Source organism: Aquarana catesbeiana, linkage group LG12 (genome assembly GCF_042186555.1).
Source record: "Aquarana catesbeiana isolate 2022-GZ linkage group LG12, ASM4218655v1, whole genome shotgun sequence".
In the NCBI taxonomy this organism is placed as follows: domain Eukaryota; kingdom Metazoa; phylum Chordata; class Amphibia; order Anura; family Ranidae; genus Aquarana; species Aquarana catesbeiana.
This window is the reverse complement of record NC_133335.1, coordinates 82,205,765-82,223,694: the sequence shown is the minus strand read 5'-3', so window position 1 is coordinate 82,223,694 and position 17,930 is coordinate 82,205,765. Positions and strand designations below refer to the sequence as shown.

Genomic DNA, 17,930 nt, shown 5'->3' with positions numbered 1-17,930 from the left:
ACTATATGGTGGTGGGGTTACTTCACAACGGGAGCTCGTTCTCGTTACATTCACATTATTTTTTTCCAATTAACCATTTGAAGACCAGATCTTTTCTGGCACTTTTTGTTTACAGGTTTAACATCTTTTTGCTAGCAAATTACTTAGAACCCCCAAACACTATATATATATATATATATATATATATATATATATACTTTTTTTAGCAGAGACTCTAGGGAATAAAATAGTTGCCATTTTTTTTATGTCACACTGTATTTGTGCAGTGGTCTTTTAACCACTTCCCGACCGGCTTCTGTACATATACGGCGGCAGGTTGTCGCTCCTGCGCAAATCACCGTATATGTATGGTGGCTCCTTTAAGACCCGATGCGTGTGGCCAGCGGGCGTGATTACATGCATGAGAGCCAGAACAGGGATTTGTGTGTAAACACACAAATCCCTGTTCTGACAGGGTAGGAGAAACAGATCTTCTGTTCCTACTAAGTAGGAACAACAATCTGGCTCCTCCTCTAGTCAGTCCCATCCCCCCACAGTTAGGCCTCGTGCACTGCTGCTGGTAAACGGACGTTCAGAGGCAGTTGGCTGCTTTTTTCAGCTGCCCCTGAACTCATCCAATGTTATCTTATGTGTACATCACTTCTCGGCCTTTTGGCTAAGATCAAGTGTAGTATCTGTTCTTATAAGTTGCAAGAGGAGGCGATGTTGTACCCACCATAGAGGGAAGGGCACATGCAAATCCAATGGCATAATTGGACCTGGACAGACGGTTGAGGGACAGTCATCACCTGTTGCCCATGGGGGCTTCAGTGGGCCTACCCAACCTGTCTAGAAAGGACCTCCTGGTGAGGATGGGTGCTGCACATGGGTCTGGCCGGAGGGTCGGGTCCCTGGCCTTCTGGCTTAGATTGGGGTAGCTCTAGCTACACACAGTTATTCGTGAGAGAACGCTTACTTCCCCTTAATGGGGGGGGAGTGGTTAGTACTTCCTGAATGTAATTAGGAAGGAGTGATGGAAGCGACGGTGGAGCCTGATGGTAAAGGGCTCTCACCAAGCTTCCTGATCTTCATGCCTTTCTGCCTGTGGTGGAGGCTGCTGTGGTCTGGGCTGTGGGCCAGGGTTGGTCTTGAAAGCCTATGGAGTATGTGCCCCTGGAGTGGCAGTCCAGGGGTGCCAAATAATCACTGTGAGTGGCAGTCATTTTGATTTGAGGCACCACGGTCACTGCACCACAACACGCTTTTTTAGCACCTGCCTCTTGGGCCGGGCCTTTTGGATGGGACCAGAGGAATTTTTTATTCCTGGCCGGAGGGCCTGGTCATTGTTTTACACAATGGTCACTTCTTTCACTCTCCTCTCCACTATCCCTTCCCCCACTTTTTATTTATTTTTTGATTGAAACCCTGTGTTGTCACGTCTTGTTTTTCACGTTTGTCTCACTGTGTGACGAGTAAGGATGCGTGTCCTCGGGCCAGCCCTGAAAGTCTTGGGAAGGGGTGGACATGGCCTTTTGGCTTAGTTCGCCCCCTCTCATGGGGTCTCCCTTCAGGGGAGCCTCACCTAGTACTTGGGTGGGTCCTGTCTCGGCAGGCCCTCCAGAGAACGGGGTCCATCTGGTTTCGGCCAGATAGACCAAAGTAAGTACCTTTGTCCCCGTCTGGAGCCTAACGCCCCGGGGGATCAGGGAATTGGCACGTCTGTGTACCCGTGGCACTTTTTTGTGAGCACTCTTTATGTGTGTGCACATTTTTTATGCACCGGGTGAAGTTTTTGGGTGTGTTTTGCACGCCATAGGCTTTCAATTAAAAAAAAAAAAAAAAAAAAAGTGTACATGTACACAGGTTCGTTCAATGTCATTTTTAGGCAGTTGTGTTTAGAGGCTTTCCTTTGAAGGCAAAAAAAAAATAGTTCAGATGCTGAAGTTTCCACCGCTTCAGACGCTAAACGCGGTAGCAGCGTTTAGCCGCATTTCGTTTACAGGTGTTTTTCATTTTTGGCTATTTAAAAAAAAATTATTTTTTTTATTTCCAACAATAATTGTTATTTATTTTATCAAACAAATACAAATCAGTTGAAGTTGCTGCATATATTATACAACATTTGTAATACAAAAACTAAGAAGGCATAAAGTATAGTACTGATATAAACCTTGATGGCCTAGTCCAGCCTACCCCGGTTGGGTTCAAGCTGTAGGACTGGAAGGTCAACACTTTAACTATGCTTCTTACAGTATAAACTATGAGTATGGAAATAATGTTGGTAATGGAAATTAAAAATAACGAATAACCAAAAAGTAATGAATATCAGAGATATTGCTCTACACCGACTAATTGCTTAGGTGAATGGTCACAATATTTCAGCCTGAAGGGTAATTTTAAATTTTACATTCTTTTAGGTGCATTTTTAATCACACTGATCGCTGTATAAATGTGAATGGTCCAAAAATAGCACCAAAAGTGTCCGATCTGTCCGCCATGATGTCTCAAACACGATAAAAATCGCTGATCGCTGCCATTACTAGTAAAAAAAAAATTAATAAAAATGCCATAAAACTATCCCCTATTTTGTAGACGCTATAACTTTTGGGCAAACCAATTAATAAATGCTTATTATGATTTTTTTTTTTTTTTTTTACCAAAAATGTAGAAAAATACATATCGGCCTAAACTGAGGGAAAAAAAAAGTTTTTTTATATATTTTTTGGGGATATTTATTATAGCAAAAAGTAAAAAATAATAATGCGTTTTTTTTTTCAAAATTGTCGCTATTTTTTTGTAGTGCATAAAATAAAAACCACAGAGGTGATCAAATACCACCAAAAGAAAGCTCTATTTGTGGGGAAAAAAGGATGTCAATTTTGTTTGGGAGCCACGTCGCACGACCGCGCAATTGTCAGTTAAAGCGACGCAGTGCCGAATCGCAAAAAGTGCTCTGGTCTTTTGCCAGCCAAACCACTTTAAGACCAGCCTCGTTTTGGATTTTAGGTGTTTACATGTTTAAAACAGGTTTTTCTGCTAGAAAATTACTTAGAACCCCCAAACATTATATATGGTTTTTCTTCTAACACCCTAGAGAATACAATGGCGGTCATTGCAATACTTTTTTTTGCACCGTATTTGCGCAGCGGTCTTATAAGCGCACTTTTTTTGGAAAAAATTAACTTTTTTGAATAAAAAAATAAAACAACAGTAAAGTTATCCCAATTTTTTTTATATTGTTAAATATAATGTTACGCCGAGTAAATTGATACCCAACATGTCATGCTTGAAAATTGCGCCCGCTCGTGGAACGGTGTCAAACTTTTACCCTCAAAAATCTCCATAGGCGACGTTTAAAAAATTCTACAGGTTGCATATTTTGGCTACAGAGGAGGTCTAGGGCTAGAATTATTGCTCTCGCTCTACCGGTCGCGGTGATACCTCACATGTGTGGTTTGACCACCGTTTTCATATGCGGGCGCTACTCGCGTATGTGTTCGCTTCTGCGCGCGAGCTCGTCGGGACAGGGGGGTTTTAAAAAATTTTTTTTTTTATTATTTATTTTACAATATTTTATTTATTTTTACACTTTAAAAAAAAAAAAAAAAAATTGTGTCACTTTTATTTCTATTACAAGTAATGTAAACATCCCTTGTAATAGAAAAAAGCATGGCAGGACCTCTTAAATATGAGATCTGGGGTCAAAAAGACCTCAGATCTCATATTTACACTAAAATGCAATAAAAAAAAAAAAAAAAAAGTAATTTAGAAAAATGACATTTGAAAAAATATGCCTTTAAAAGGCGTGGACGGAAGTGACGTTTTGACGTCGCTTCCGCCCAGCAGTGTCATGGAGACGAGTGAGCGCCATCTTGGCCTCATTCGTCTCTATACACAGCACGGCAGAGGACGCGATCGCCTCCGCCGCTACCGACGGCTCCGGTAAGCGGCGGAGGGCACCGGATCGCGGCGGGAGGGGGGGGCCCTCTCCCGCCACCGATAAAAGTGATCTCGCGGCAGGGACCACTTTTATCTGAAAGCCGGCCGCCGCACGAAAACGGGGATACCAGGGTTATGGCAGCTAGCTGCTGCCATAACAACGATATCCCCGTTCAAACTTAGGACGTACATAGTCGTGCGGCGGTCGGGAAGTGGTTAATATTATATGTGATTTTTTGCACTTGACATCATCCTCACAGGCAGGGCTTTTTTTCTGGCCGAACACACCGGAACGCCGTTCTGCCACCTTTGCCAGAGCATTCATTTCCCTCCTCTCCTCCCAATTGTATAGCCTGCACCCTGCTATGCTGCCCACAAAGGGATCAAACATGGGAGAACCTCCTCCAGAGCACTCCCTTCGTATCCTGTGTAGCCCTGGATCCTCCTTCTCCTCCTATGTAGCCTGCTGCCACTGTCCCAAGGGATCGAATTGCTGCAGCATGTGAGAGCAGGGGGCGGAGTGATCTGGATTCTGGGGCTCTGCCCCGCCTCTTAGTGCTGTCTGAGAGATCGGTTTGGCATTGTATGTCACGCTATCTGATCATGGATAGGTAGGTAGCCAGGCGGTCTTCCCCCTCACTAGCCTCCCTCATGTCATGTAAACTGGACTGGTATGTTACTGTGAGCAAAATGCTGCTAATGGGGTTGTGCTGTAGACTGGGCTGGGTGGTCTGCGGAGTGGGCTGGGCGGTCTCTTTGCTGGACTGGGCTGCAGGTATCTCTTTGATGTATTGGGCTGTCTCTTTGTTAGACTGGACTAGGCTGTCTTGTTGGTGTACTGGGTTGCAGCTGTCTCTTTGATGTACTTTGTTCCCTGTTCTCTAAAGGAGTGGTTCTAGGGGCGTGACCTAGGAGGGGCTGGTGAGTTCCTGCACCTTTTCTCTGAGGAAAAAAAGCCCTGCTCACAGGTAATGGGGAAGTGAGATTATCACCAAAAAAAGTACTTGCTTCCTGAAAAAAAAAAAAAAAAAATCAGGCGCTATCCATTACAATTTACCTCCAAATGAAAGCACACTTTGTCCTAAAAACACGCGATATCATTCACCCGAGTACACTGACTAGTTTATTTGCAGTGCTGTTTTGATGCAGCTGTGTTTTTGATCTCTCTGTCCCCAGAAAGCACCATAGAAACGCAGCACTGAATACTTGGAATTGCAGTGTATTTGAACACCTACAGTATGTGGTTTCAACTTTTTCAACTACATGGAGCTCCTAATCGCATTGCATCGCATCAAACACACACAGGACCCTTTGAAATCTCATCACATTCGGACTTCGCATACAGTGGATATAGAAAAGAATCACCCCTTTTAAAATAATCACATTTTGTTGCTTTGCAGCCTGAAATGAAGACAGACACGGTTTTTGTTTTATCTAGCTTTATTTACTAATGCAACTTATAACATCCAAGGAAAGCTATAACACCAACATGTCAGAAAAAATAAAATTAAAAAACGGAAACACCAAGTTGGAAAAAGGATCACCCCCTTTGTTTCAGTATTTTGTTGGACCAAAATGTAGGAATGGTGATATTTGGATGGCGAGTTATATTGGATTTGTCACCCACACACAGAGACAGCACTATAACCCTAATCAAACAGACCTTCATTACTATATATAGTACATGAGCAGCAATCAAGCGGTGGTGACAGCATGTGCATAACAAACTGTGGCAGCAATACATAAAAATAGGAAGGCGCTCTTGGCAGTCCACACACCCAGGAATCTTATTGATTTGTCTGAGTCCCCAAAGCCTTCTGCAGAAAGTTCCCAGATTTGGACTAATTTTCTGGGCAATTAAAAGGAAGCTTTTTGAATGAAGAGAATGAAAAGAAGTGCCTTGGATCAGAAATGCTTTAATACAATGCCTTGAAAAAGTATTCACAACTCTTAAAATTTTCCACATTTTGTCATGTTACAACCAAAAACGTAAATGTTTTTTATTGGGATTTTATGTGATAGACCAACACAAAGTGGTAATAATTGTGAAGTGGAAGGAAAATGATAAATAGTTTTCAACATTTATTACAAATAAATATGTGAAAAGTGTGGGGTACATTTGTATTCAGCCCCCCTGAGTCAATACTTTGTAGAACCACCTTTCACTGCAATTACAGTTACAAGTCTTTTTGGGGATGTCTCTACCAGCTTTGCACATCTAGAGAATTACATTTTTGCCCATTCTTCTGTGCAAAATAACTCAAGCTCTGTCAGATTGGATGGAGAGTGTCTGTGAACAGCAATTTTCAGGTCTTGTCACAGATTCTCAATTGGATTTTGGTCTGGAATTGCCTGGGCCATTCTAACACATGAATATGCTTTGATCTAAACCATTCCATTGTAGCTCTGGCTGTATGTTTAGGGTCGTTGTCCTGCTGGAAGGTGAACCTCCGCCCCAGTCTCTTTTGCAGACACTAACAGGTTTTCTTCTAAGATTGCCCTGTGTTTGGCTCCATCCATCTTCCCATCAACGCTGACCAGCTTCCCTGTCCCCGCTGAAGAAAAGTATCCCCACAACATTATGCTGCCACCACCATGTTTCATGGTGGGGATGATGTGTTCAGGGTGATGTGCAGTGTTAGTTTTCTGCCACACATAGCATTTTGCTTTTAGGCCAAAAAGTTCAATTTTGGTCTCATCTGACCAGAGCACCTTCTTCTACGTGTTTTCTGTGTCCCCCACATGGCTTCTCACAAACTACAAATGGGACTTCTTATGGCTTTCTTTCAACAATGGCTTTCTTCTTGCCACTCTTCCATAAAGGCCAGATTTGTGAAGTGCACGACTAATAGTTGTCCTGTGGACAGATTCTCCCACCTGAGCTGTGGATCTCTGCAGCTCCTCCAGACTTACCATGGGCCTCTTGGCTGCTTCTCTGATTAATGCTCTCCTTGCCCGGCCTGTCAGTTTAGGTGGACGGCCATGTCTTGGTAGGTTTACAGTTGTGCCATACTCTTCCCATTTTTAGATGATGGATTGAACAGTGCTCTATGAGATGTTCAAAGCTTGGAATATTTTTTTATAACCTAACCCTGCTTTTAAACCTCTCCACAACTTTATCCCTGATCTGGTGTGTTCCTTGGCCTTCGTGATGCTGTTTGTTCACTAAGGTTCTCTAACAAACCTCTGAGGGCTTCACAGAACAGCTGTATTCATACTGAGATTAAATTACATGCAGGTGGGCTCTATTTACTAATTAGGTGACTTCTGAAGGCAATTGGTTCCACTAGATTTTAGTTCAGGGGTATCGGAGTAAAGTTTGAAAAACATTTATCATTTTCCTTCCACTTCACAATTATGTGCCACTTTGTGTTGGTCTATCACATAAAATCGCAATAAAATACATTTATGTTTTTGGTTGTAACATGACAATGTTACATGTGGAAAACTTCAAGGGTTATGAATGCTTTTCCAAGGCACTGTATGTGCTTTTTTTTTTTCATTTAGGAATGTTATAAACTCAAAGATAAGGCCTGTTTATGTGCTAATTCACATGGACAACTGCATATTATCTGCACAGAACAATGGTTCTTGCTGGCAAAGCTAGCCAAAGATCCTGCATGAAATACACGCCTGAAAGTCGCTGTAAACCCCCCCCCCCCCAAAAAAAAAACAAAACTCTGCAAGACAAAGGCATAATGGAGCCAGTATGCATCACATACTAGCTCATTATGAAATACCTGAGATGACTGACATTTTACCAAGAGTTTCTTCTGGGTTTACAGGTTCCGGCGCTTTGATTGGCCGGAGCCGCAATGACGTCACGCATGTGCGTAGGAGCTGCCGGTCATGGCATGGGGTTCTGAAGACTTGACACCAGCGGCTGTTTCTTCAGAGCGCATGTGCCGATGATGTTGGGGTATATAGTAAATATCTCCTAAACGGTGCAATTTTAGGAGATATTTACAGTACCTACAGGTAAGCCCTTATTATAGGCTTACCTGTCGGTACAATTAAACAGGAACACTTTAATTCCCTCTTGAAGTACTCATGTTTATATGTATGCAATTCTACGTGTGTGTTTAGATGTGTGAACTCCTTAGATTGTAAGATCCTCGAGGTCAGGGACTGATGTGAATGTACAATATACACTATATTACCAAAAGTATTGGGACGCCTGCCTTTACACACACACACACACACGAACTTCAATGGCATCCCAGTCTTAGTCCGTAGGGTTCAATATTGAGTTGGCCCACCCTTTACAGCTATAACAGCTTCAACTCTTTTGGGAAGGCTGTCCACAAGGTTTAGGAGTGTGTCTTTTATTCCAGAAAAGCATTTTCCCCATTTTAATCCCCCACCAAATGATTTGGAAGGGTGGCCCGAGACTTTTGACAATATAGTGTGGATGAGCGAGTTTGGGGTGGAGGAACTTGACTGGCCTGCACAGAGTCCTGACCTCAACCTGATAGAACACCTTTGGGATGAATTAAAGCGGAGACTGCGAGCCAGGCCTTCTCTTCCAACATCAGTGCCTGACCTCACAAATGCACTTCTGGAAGAATAGTCAAACATTCCCATAGACACACTCCTAAACCTTGTGGACAGCCTTCCTGGAAGAGTTGAAGCTGTTATAGCTGCAATGGGTGGGCCAACTCAATATTGAATCCTACGGGCTAAGACTGGGATGCCATTAAAGTTAATGTGCGTGTAAAGGCAAGTGTCCCAATACTTTTGCTAATATAGTGTATATGTAAAGTGGATGCGTACGTCGACGGTGCTATATTAGTACCTGTAATAAATAAATAAATGTGTAAAATCTGCAGACATGTACAGCCCCAGATGCAGCTATGTCCTAATTTTTTTGTACACGGCTAAACATGGTGCGCATTTTCATTTATAGTCACAGCTGTGTTTATGGCCCTATTAATTCCTTTACTGCTGCAACTATGCACTGTATGCATTAACTCCTTCAGATCCGCGCTATAGCCGAATGACGGCTACAGCGCAGATCTGCTTTGCTGGGAGCATGTCTGTTGATGTCCTCCCCTTTGCAGCCTCGCCACGCTGTGATCACCCGAGTCATTGAAACTCGGGTGATCACAGATCCGAGTAAGGGGCCGATCCTGGGCCCCTTACCACGTGATCAGCTGTCAGCCAATGACAGCTGATCATGTGATGTAAACAGAGGATCGTTTTTCTTTTTTTCTTCTCACGCTGTCAGCATGAGGAGAAAAAAAGTCGATCACTGGCTTTAAGTTTGCAGGGACATCGGTCCCGAAGAGGAACAGCATGTTATGTGCCCACCAGTACCGCCTGCCAGTGCCACAAATCAGTGCCGCCATTTATTAGGTGCCAGCAATCATTGCCCACAAGTGCCACCTATTAATGCCCACCAGTGGTGCCAATCAGTGCCACCTAGCAGTGCTGCCTATCAGTGTCACCTACCAGTGCCGATCACTGCCACCCATCAGTGCCACCTATCAATGCCCTTAAGTGCCACCTCTCAGTGCCCACCAATGCCACCTATCAGTGCCCACCAGTGTAGCCTCATCAGCGCAAATCAATGAAGGAGAAAAATTACCTGTTTGCAAAATTTATTAACAAAATATAAAATGGTTTTGCTTTTTTTTTTTTTTTTTAATCGGTCTTTTTTAATTTTTTTAACAAAAAAAAAAAAGCCCGGTGGTAATCAAATACGACCAAAAGAAGGCTCTATTTGTGTGAAAAAAATGATAAAAATTTCATTTGGGTATGTTGTCAGTGTTGTATGACTGCGCAATTGTCATTCAAAAAGTGACAGTGCTAAAAGCTGAAAATTGGTCTGGGCAGGAGGGGGGTTTAGGTGCCCAGTAAGCAAGTGGTTAAAATGTGGTGTTCTAGATGCTCGTTTGAATGAGCCCTATAACGGAGGTAGAGGATGGTGTGTAGGGGGTAGTAAAAGAATCAGCTAAAAATCACCTGTCCACTGTAGCAAGGTTTTCCTATTGCCCCGGCCATTAAAGTAATCACCATCACCTGGTGGCCTGCAGCAGCTAGGCATTGTGGGCATCAGCAGAGTCTTTAATCACTCTTATGCCCCGTACACACAGTCGGATTTTCCGATGGAAAATGTCCGATCAGAGCGTGTTGTCGTAAATTCCGACCGTGTGCGGGCTCCATCGGACATTTTCCATCGGATTTTCCGACACACAAAGTTGGAGAGCAGGAGATACAATTTTCCGACAACAAAATCCGTTGTCGGAAATTCCGATCGTGTGTACACAAATCCGACGGACAAAGTGCCAGGCATGCTCAGAATAAATAAAGAGATGAAAGCTATTGGCCACTGCCCCGTTTATAGTCCCGACGTACGTGTTTTACGTCACCGCGTTTAAAACGATCGGATTTTCCGACAACTTTGTGTGACCGTGTGTATGCAAGACAAGTTTGAGCCAACATCCGTCGGAAAAAATCCTAGGATTTTGTTGTCGGAATGTCCGAACAAAGTCCGACCGTGTGTACGGAGCATAAGACCCCTTTCACACCGAGGGCGTTTTGCAGGCGCTATAGCGTTAAAAATAGTGCCAGCAATCCGCCCTCAAACAGCTGCTCCATTGTTTCCAGTGTGAGGGCTTTCACACCGGAGCGCTGCGCTGGCAGGATGTCAGGAAAAGTCCTGTCAGCAGCTTCTTTGGAGCGGTGTGTTTACCGCTCCTCCACCGCCGCTCCCCATTGAAATCAATGGGGCAGCGCTGGGATACCGCCGGCAAAACGCCTCTATTGCGGCGCATTGCGGGTGGTTTTAACCCTTTCTCAGCCGCTAACGGGGGTAAAAGCGGCCCAAATGCGCCGCTAATCTGACGGTAAAACGCCACTAAAAATAGCGCGTTTTACCGCCGACGCTATGAGGGCTCGGCTACTCCATAAAATCGCAGAGCAGCCAAAGGGATTCACCTCTCCGGCAGCTCTGCGTTGCTGCTGCCCTAAGGGGCAGTGTGATGCATGATTCAACGCATCACACCGCTCCTTTTTTTTTTTCCATTTGTTTTGTACTAGCTTTATTTGAAGTGTACAAAACGTACACTTCATTCACTGCAATTTTGCGCGGTGTGATGCACTGCCTGAAATTGCAGTGCGATTCATCCTGGTGCGCTGCTTTTTAATCGCAGCATGCCAGTGCTAGGCTGCGTTGCAGTGTGAATGGGACACTTAGGAAACTCTTTTTTTCCCCGTGTGTTTCTGCGGTGCCGGTGACAGATTTTTACAATGTGGTAACCCGTCTGTCACCAGATATCCACTTGACCTCTGGAAGATTTACCCCCCTTCGTGACCAGGCCATTTTTTGCTATATGGCACTGCGTTACTTTAACTGACTTCTATGGAGAAGCTGCAGAAAAGCATGCAGTGCGTTTTTTCCATGATTTGCATTTTGTGTTTTACCACTTTAGATTTACAGAAGTCTGGTGCTAGAATTACTGGCCATGATCCAACAATTGTGTGGGACGATCGCTGTTTGCGTGGGACCGACACGCGCGTTTGCCTGCGAGCATGGGAGGTAGGGGCACTTTCAATTTTTTTTTTAAATTATTAATTTCTTTTTAATTTTTACACTGTCATTTAAAAAAAATATTTTCATATGACTTTTATTGCTGTCACAAGGAATGTAAACATCCTTGTGACAGCGATAGGCAGTGACAGGTACTCTTTATGGAGAGATCTGGGGTCTCCAACACCCCAAATCACTCCTCATGCCATCGCTTCCGGTTTACTGTTTCGAAGATGCGGCCGGCTGGTCGCTCAGATCTCCCGGTGGGACAGGAAAGCTATGAAAGGTGGCAAGAGGGGGGGATGGGGGGAGTCCTCTCCTGCTGCTTGTAATAGCATTCGAGTGGCTAGTAAGCAGCAGGCATCATCGTGGTACAGACGCCGCCCCCCTAAAAAAACGTCACCCCAGGCAAACGCCTTGTTTGCCTCTTGGTAAATGCACCCCTGGATGCAACAGCTGCATGGACACAGTCACTGCTCCCAATTTGATATCTCTTTGGGCCTTTTCACACTGGGGCGGTTTGCAGGCGCTATTGCGCTAACAATAGCGCCTGCAAACCGACCCGAAAGTGCCGCTGCTTTGTCTCCAGTGTGAAAGCCCCGAGGGCTTTCACACTGGAGCGGTGCGCTAGCAGGACGGGCAAAAAAGTCCTGCTAGCAGCATCTTTGGAGTGGTGAAGGAGCGGAGTATACACCGCTCCTGCCCATTGAAATCAATGGGACAGCGCGGCAATACCACTGGCAAAGCGCCTCTGCAGAGGCGCTTTGTGGTGGTTTTTAACCCTTTCTCGGCCGCTAGCGGGGGGTAAAACCGCCCCGCTATTGGCCGAATACCGACGGTAAAGCGCCGCTTACAATAGTGGAGCTTTGCCACCGACGCCACCTCCGTGTGAAAGGGCCCTTTAGGTGCAGGTCCCGGAACCCCCATTGTCTGCATTTGCATACCCACTCCTGCACCCACACAGATGTCAAATTGAGAGCAGTGGCTGTGTCCATGCAGCAACTGCATCCCAACTGACATGAATAAGACTGCACAGTACACCCGTGCAGGCAACCACAGCCCTTCCATGGGCATTTAACAAGGCCTTAAAGTGACTTTAAATGATATCTGTATCCCTAATATTAGGTGGCTGATCTGCAGTTTTACCCCCCAGCCCCCGCTGCCCACTGGAATTCTAACATTACATACAATACCCATGTTGTGGCCGTGTAAAAGTTTAACTCAGGTTGCAGAGTTGGACAGGTGGCACTGCCCGTCCAACTCATCCATTAAAGTGACAGTCCACCCTAACACTTAAATTCTCCCCTGCAATCATTAATGTGAGCTAAGTTCAGCCTTATGTCTCAAAATGATAAAATCCCAGTTTTTCTACCTTTATTTTACAGTATCCAGAGCTGTCACATGACTTCAATTCTACTTCCTTCTGAGACTTAAATCAGCCAGTGGGTGTGGTTACTGAAAGCTAGTGACATCACTTCCTGGGAGGGACACTGTTCCTGTGTAGCCAGTGGGCATATACAGAATAGGAGGAGCTGATCATAGGTTCCCGCCCAGTGTTCTCTCATCGTACATCCTAATTCATGACAAGATGAAGAAATGAAAAGCCCCATCCACACGGGGGATGGGAGGTGCAGTGCACATATACAGTATAGCTGTGCACAGGAGAAGGGAACTGGAGACGGGGGGCACCCGTTCCCATCTATGCAACTCTGAAAATCAGCGACTTTGAAAAGGTACCAGCAATGCTTTGCTGCGACTTTGATAATGAGAGCGTAAAGTTGGATCAATGCTGCACTCAGTCGCATTCTAAAGCGTGCAACTTTGTGGTTACAATAGTGGAAACGAAGACTAAGGCTCCGCTAGTATGAATTGTCATGTGACTTTGGACACAAAGTCGGATGACAAGTCACAGCCCATTGATTTCAATGGCACCCGTTCCCATCTATGCAACTTTGAAAAGGTACCTGCAATGCCTTTATGCAACTTTTATTACAACTTTGATCTAGAGAGTGTAAAGTTTGATCAAAGCTGCACTTAAAGTCGCATCAAAGACGCACTCTAAATCGTGCAACTTTGGGGTCACAATAGTGGAAACTAAGGCTCTGTTTCCACTAGTATGAACTGTCATGCGACTTTGGGCACATAAAGTCGCATGACAAGTCACAGCCCATTGATTTTAATGGCATCCGTTCCCATCTATGCAACTTTGAAAATCAGTGACCTTGAAAAGGTACCTGCAATGCTTTGATGCAACTTTGATCCAGAGAGTATAAAGTTGGATCAAAGTCACACTCCAAAGTCGCACTCTAGCCTTAGGCTACACTTAGGCTACCACTAGTGCGACTCCAAAGCGGTGCGATTTAGAGTGCGACTTTGAGTGCAGCTTTGATCCAACTTTACACTCTGGATCAAAGTAGTGCAGGCACCTTTTCAAAGTCGCATAGATGGGAACGGGTGCCATTGAATTCAATGGGATGTGACTTGTCATGCGACTATATGTGTCCAAAGTCACATGACAAGTCGCATTAGTGGAAACGGAGCCTTAAACTCATTTGTAGCTAAATTACTCACATGTAGCTCCCTCAGCTGGGTGTTTGCCACACCATGCACACAGTGCCACACCATGAAAAAAGTGCCATCACATTGCCACACCATGCACACAGTGTCACACCATACACACAGTGCCACACCATGCTATCGCAGTGCCACACCATGCACACAGTGCCACACCATGCACACAGTGCCATCACATTGCCACACCATCCACACAGTGCCACACCATGCCATCACAGTGCCACACCATACACACAGTGTCACACCATGCTATCGCAGTGCCACACCATGCACACAGTGTCATCACAGTGCCACACCATACACACAGTGTCATCACAGTTCCACACCATGCACATAGTGCCATCACAGTGCCACACCATGGACACAGTGCCCATCACAGTGCCACACCATACACACAGTGTCATCACAGTGCCACACCATACACACAGTGCCACACCATGAACATAGTGCCATCACAGTGCCACACTATGCACATAGTGCCATCACAGTGCCACACCATACACACAGTGCCACACCATGCACATAGTGCCATCGCAGTGCTACACCATGCACACAGAGCCACACCATACACACAGTGCCATCACAGTGCCACACCATGCACATAGTGCCATCACAGTGCCACACCATGCACACAGTGCCCACCACAGTGCCACACCATACACACAGTGTCATCACAGTGCCACACCATACACACAGTGCCACACCGTGCACATAGTGCCATCACAGTGCCACACCATACACACAGTGCCATATCATGCACATAGTGCCATCACAGTGCCACACCATGCACACAGTGCCATCACAGTGCCACACCATACACACAGTGCCATCACAGTGCCACACCATACACACAGTGCCACACCATACACACAGTGCCATCACAGTGCCACACCATGCACATAGTGCCATCACAGTGCCACACCATGCACACAGTGCCACACCATGGACACAGTGCCCATCACAGTGCCACACAGTACACACAGTGCCATCACAGTGCCACACCATGCACACAGTGCCACAACATGCACATAGTGCCATCACAGTGCCACACCATGCACATAGTGTCATCACAGTGCCACACCGTGCCATCACAGTGCCACACCATGCCACCACAGTGCCACACCATACACACAGTGCCACACCATACACACAGTGCCATTACAGTGCCACACCATGCACACAGTGCCCATCACAGCGCCACACCATGCACACAGTGCCACACCATACACACAGTGCCATCACAGTGCCACACCATGCACATAGTGCCATCACAGTGCCACACCATGGACACAGTGCCCATCACAGTGCCACACCATACACACAGTGTCATCACTGCCACACCATGAACATAGTGCCATCACAGTGCCACACTATGCACATAGTGCCATCACAGTGCCACACCATACACACAGTGCCACACCATGCACATAGTGCCATCGCAGTGCCACACCATGCACACAGAGCCACACCATACACACAGTGCCATCACAGTGCAACACCATGCACATAGTGCCATCACAGTGCCACACCATGCACACAGTGCCCACCACAGTGCCACACCATACACACAGTGTCATCACAGTGCCACACCATACACACAGTGCCACACCGTGCACATAGTGCCATCACAGTGCCACACCATACACACAGTGCCATCACAGTGCCACATCATGCACATAGTGCCATCACAGTGCCACACCATGCACACAGTGCCATCACAGTGCCACACCATGCACACAGTGCCATCACAGTGCCACACCATGCACACAGTGCCATCACAGTGCCACACCATACACACAGTGCCATCACAGTGCCACACCATACACACAGTGCCACACCATACACACAGTGCCACACCATGCACATAGTGCCATCACAGTGCCACACCATGCACACAGTGCCACACCATGGACACAGTGCCCATCACAGTGCCACACAGTACACACAGTGCCACACCATGCACACAGTGCCACAACATGCACATAGTGCCATCACAGTGCCACACCATGCACATAGTGTCATCACAGTGCCACACCGTGCCATCACAGTGCCACACCATGCCACCACAGTGCCACACCATACACACAGTGCCACACCATACACACAGTGCCATTACAGTGCCACACCATGCACACAGTGCCCATCACAGCGCCACACCATGCACACTGTGCCACACCATACACACAGTGCCATCACAGTGCCACACCATGCACATAGTGCCATCACAGTGCCACACCATGCACACAGTGCCACACCATACACACAGTGCCATCACAGTGCAACACCATGCACACAGTGCCATCACAGTGCCACACCATGCACATAGTGCCATCACAGTGCCACACCATGCACACAGTGCCACACCATGGACACAGTGCCCATCACAGTGCCACACCGTACACACAGTGCCATCACAGTGTCACGCCATGCCATCACAGTGCCACACCATGCCATCACAGTGCCACGCCATACACACAGTGCCATCACAGTGCCACACCATGCACACAGTGCCCATCACAGCACCACACCATGCACACAGTGCCACACCATACACACAGTGCCATCACAGTGCCACACCATGCACATAGTGCCATCACAGTGCCACACCATGCACACAGTGCCACACCATACACACAGTGCCATCACAGTGCCACACCATGCACATAGTGCTATCACAGTGCCACACCATGCACACAGTGCCACACCATGGACACAGTGCCCATCACAGTGCCACACCGTACACACAGTGCCATCACATTGCCACACCATGCACACAGTGCCACACCATGCACATAGTGCCGTCACAGTGCCACACCATACACACAGTGCCATCACAGTGTCACACCATGCCATCACAGTGCCACACCATGCCACCACAGTGCCACACCATACACACAGTGCCATCACAGTGCCACACCATGCACACAGTGTCATCACAGTGCCACACCATACACACAGTGCCACACCATACATACAGTGTCATCACAGTGCCACACCATACACACAGTGTCATCACAGTGCCACCACAGTGCCACACCATACACACAGTGCCATCACAGTGCCACACCATGCACACAGTGCCACACCATGCACACAGTGCCCATCACAGTGCCACACCATGCACACAGTGCCCATCACAGTGCCACACCATGCACACAGTGCCCATCACAGCGCCACACCATGCACACAGTGCCACATCATGCACATATTGCCATCACAGTGCCACACCATACACACAGTGCCATCACAGTGCCACACCATACACACAGTGTCATCACAGTGCCACACCATACACACAGTGCCATCACAGTGCCACACCATACACACAGTGTCATCACAGTGCCACACCATACACACAGTGCCACACCATACACACAGTGTCATCACAGTGCCACACCATACACACAGTGCCGCACCATGCACATAGTGCCATCACAGTTCCACACCATGCACATAGTGCTGTCACAGTACCATGCACACAGTGCCACACCATACACACAGTGTCATCACAGTGCCACACCATACACACAGTGCCACACCATACACACAGTGCCACACCATACACACAGTGTCATCACAGTGCCACACCATACACACAGTGTCATCACAGTGCCACACAGTGCCACACCATACACACAGTGTCATCACAGTGCCACACCGTGCACATAGTGCCATCACAGTGCCACATCATACACACAGTGCCACACCAAACACAGTGTCATCACAGTGCCACACCATGCACATAGTGCTATCACAGTGCCACACCATGCACACAGTGCCACACCATGCCCACAGTGCCACTCCATACACACAGTGTCATCACAGTGTCACACCATGCACATAGTGCCATCACAGTGCCACACCATGCACACAGTGCCACACCAAACACAGTGTCATCACAGAGCCA

General features: G+C 46.6%; 1 pseudogene; it reads left to right on the top strand.

Moving 5' to 3' along the window:
* The first annotated feature begins 635 nt into the window (after positions 1 to 635).
* Positions 636 to 745, top strand: LOC141114630 (U2 spliceosomal RNA; annotated as a pseudogene).
* The last annotated feature ends 17,185 nt before the right edge of the window (positions 746 to 17,930 follow it).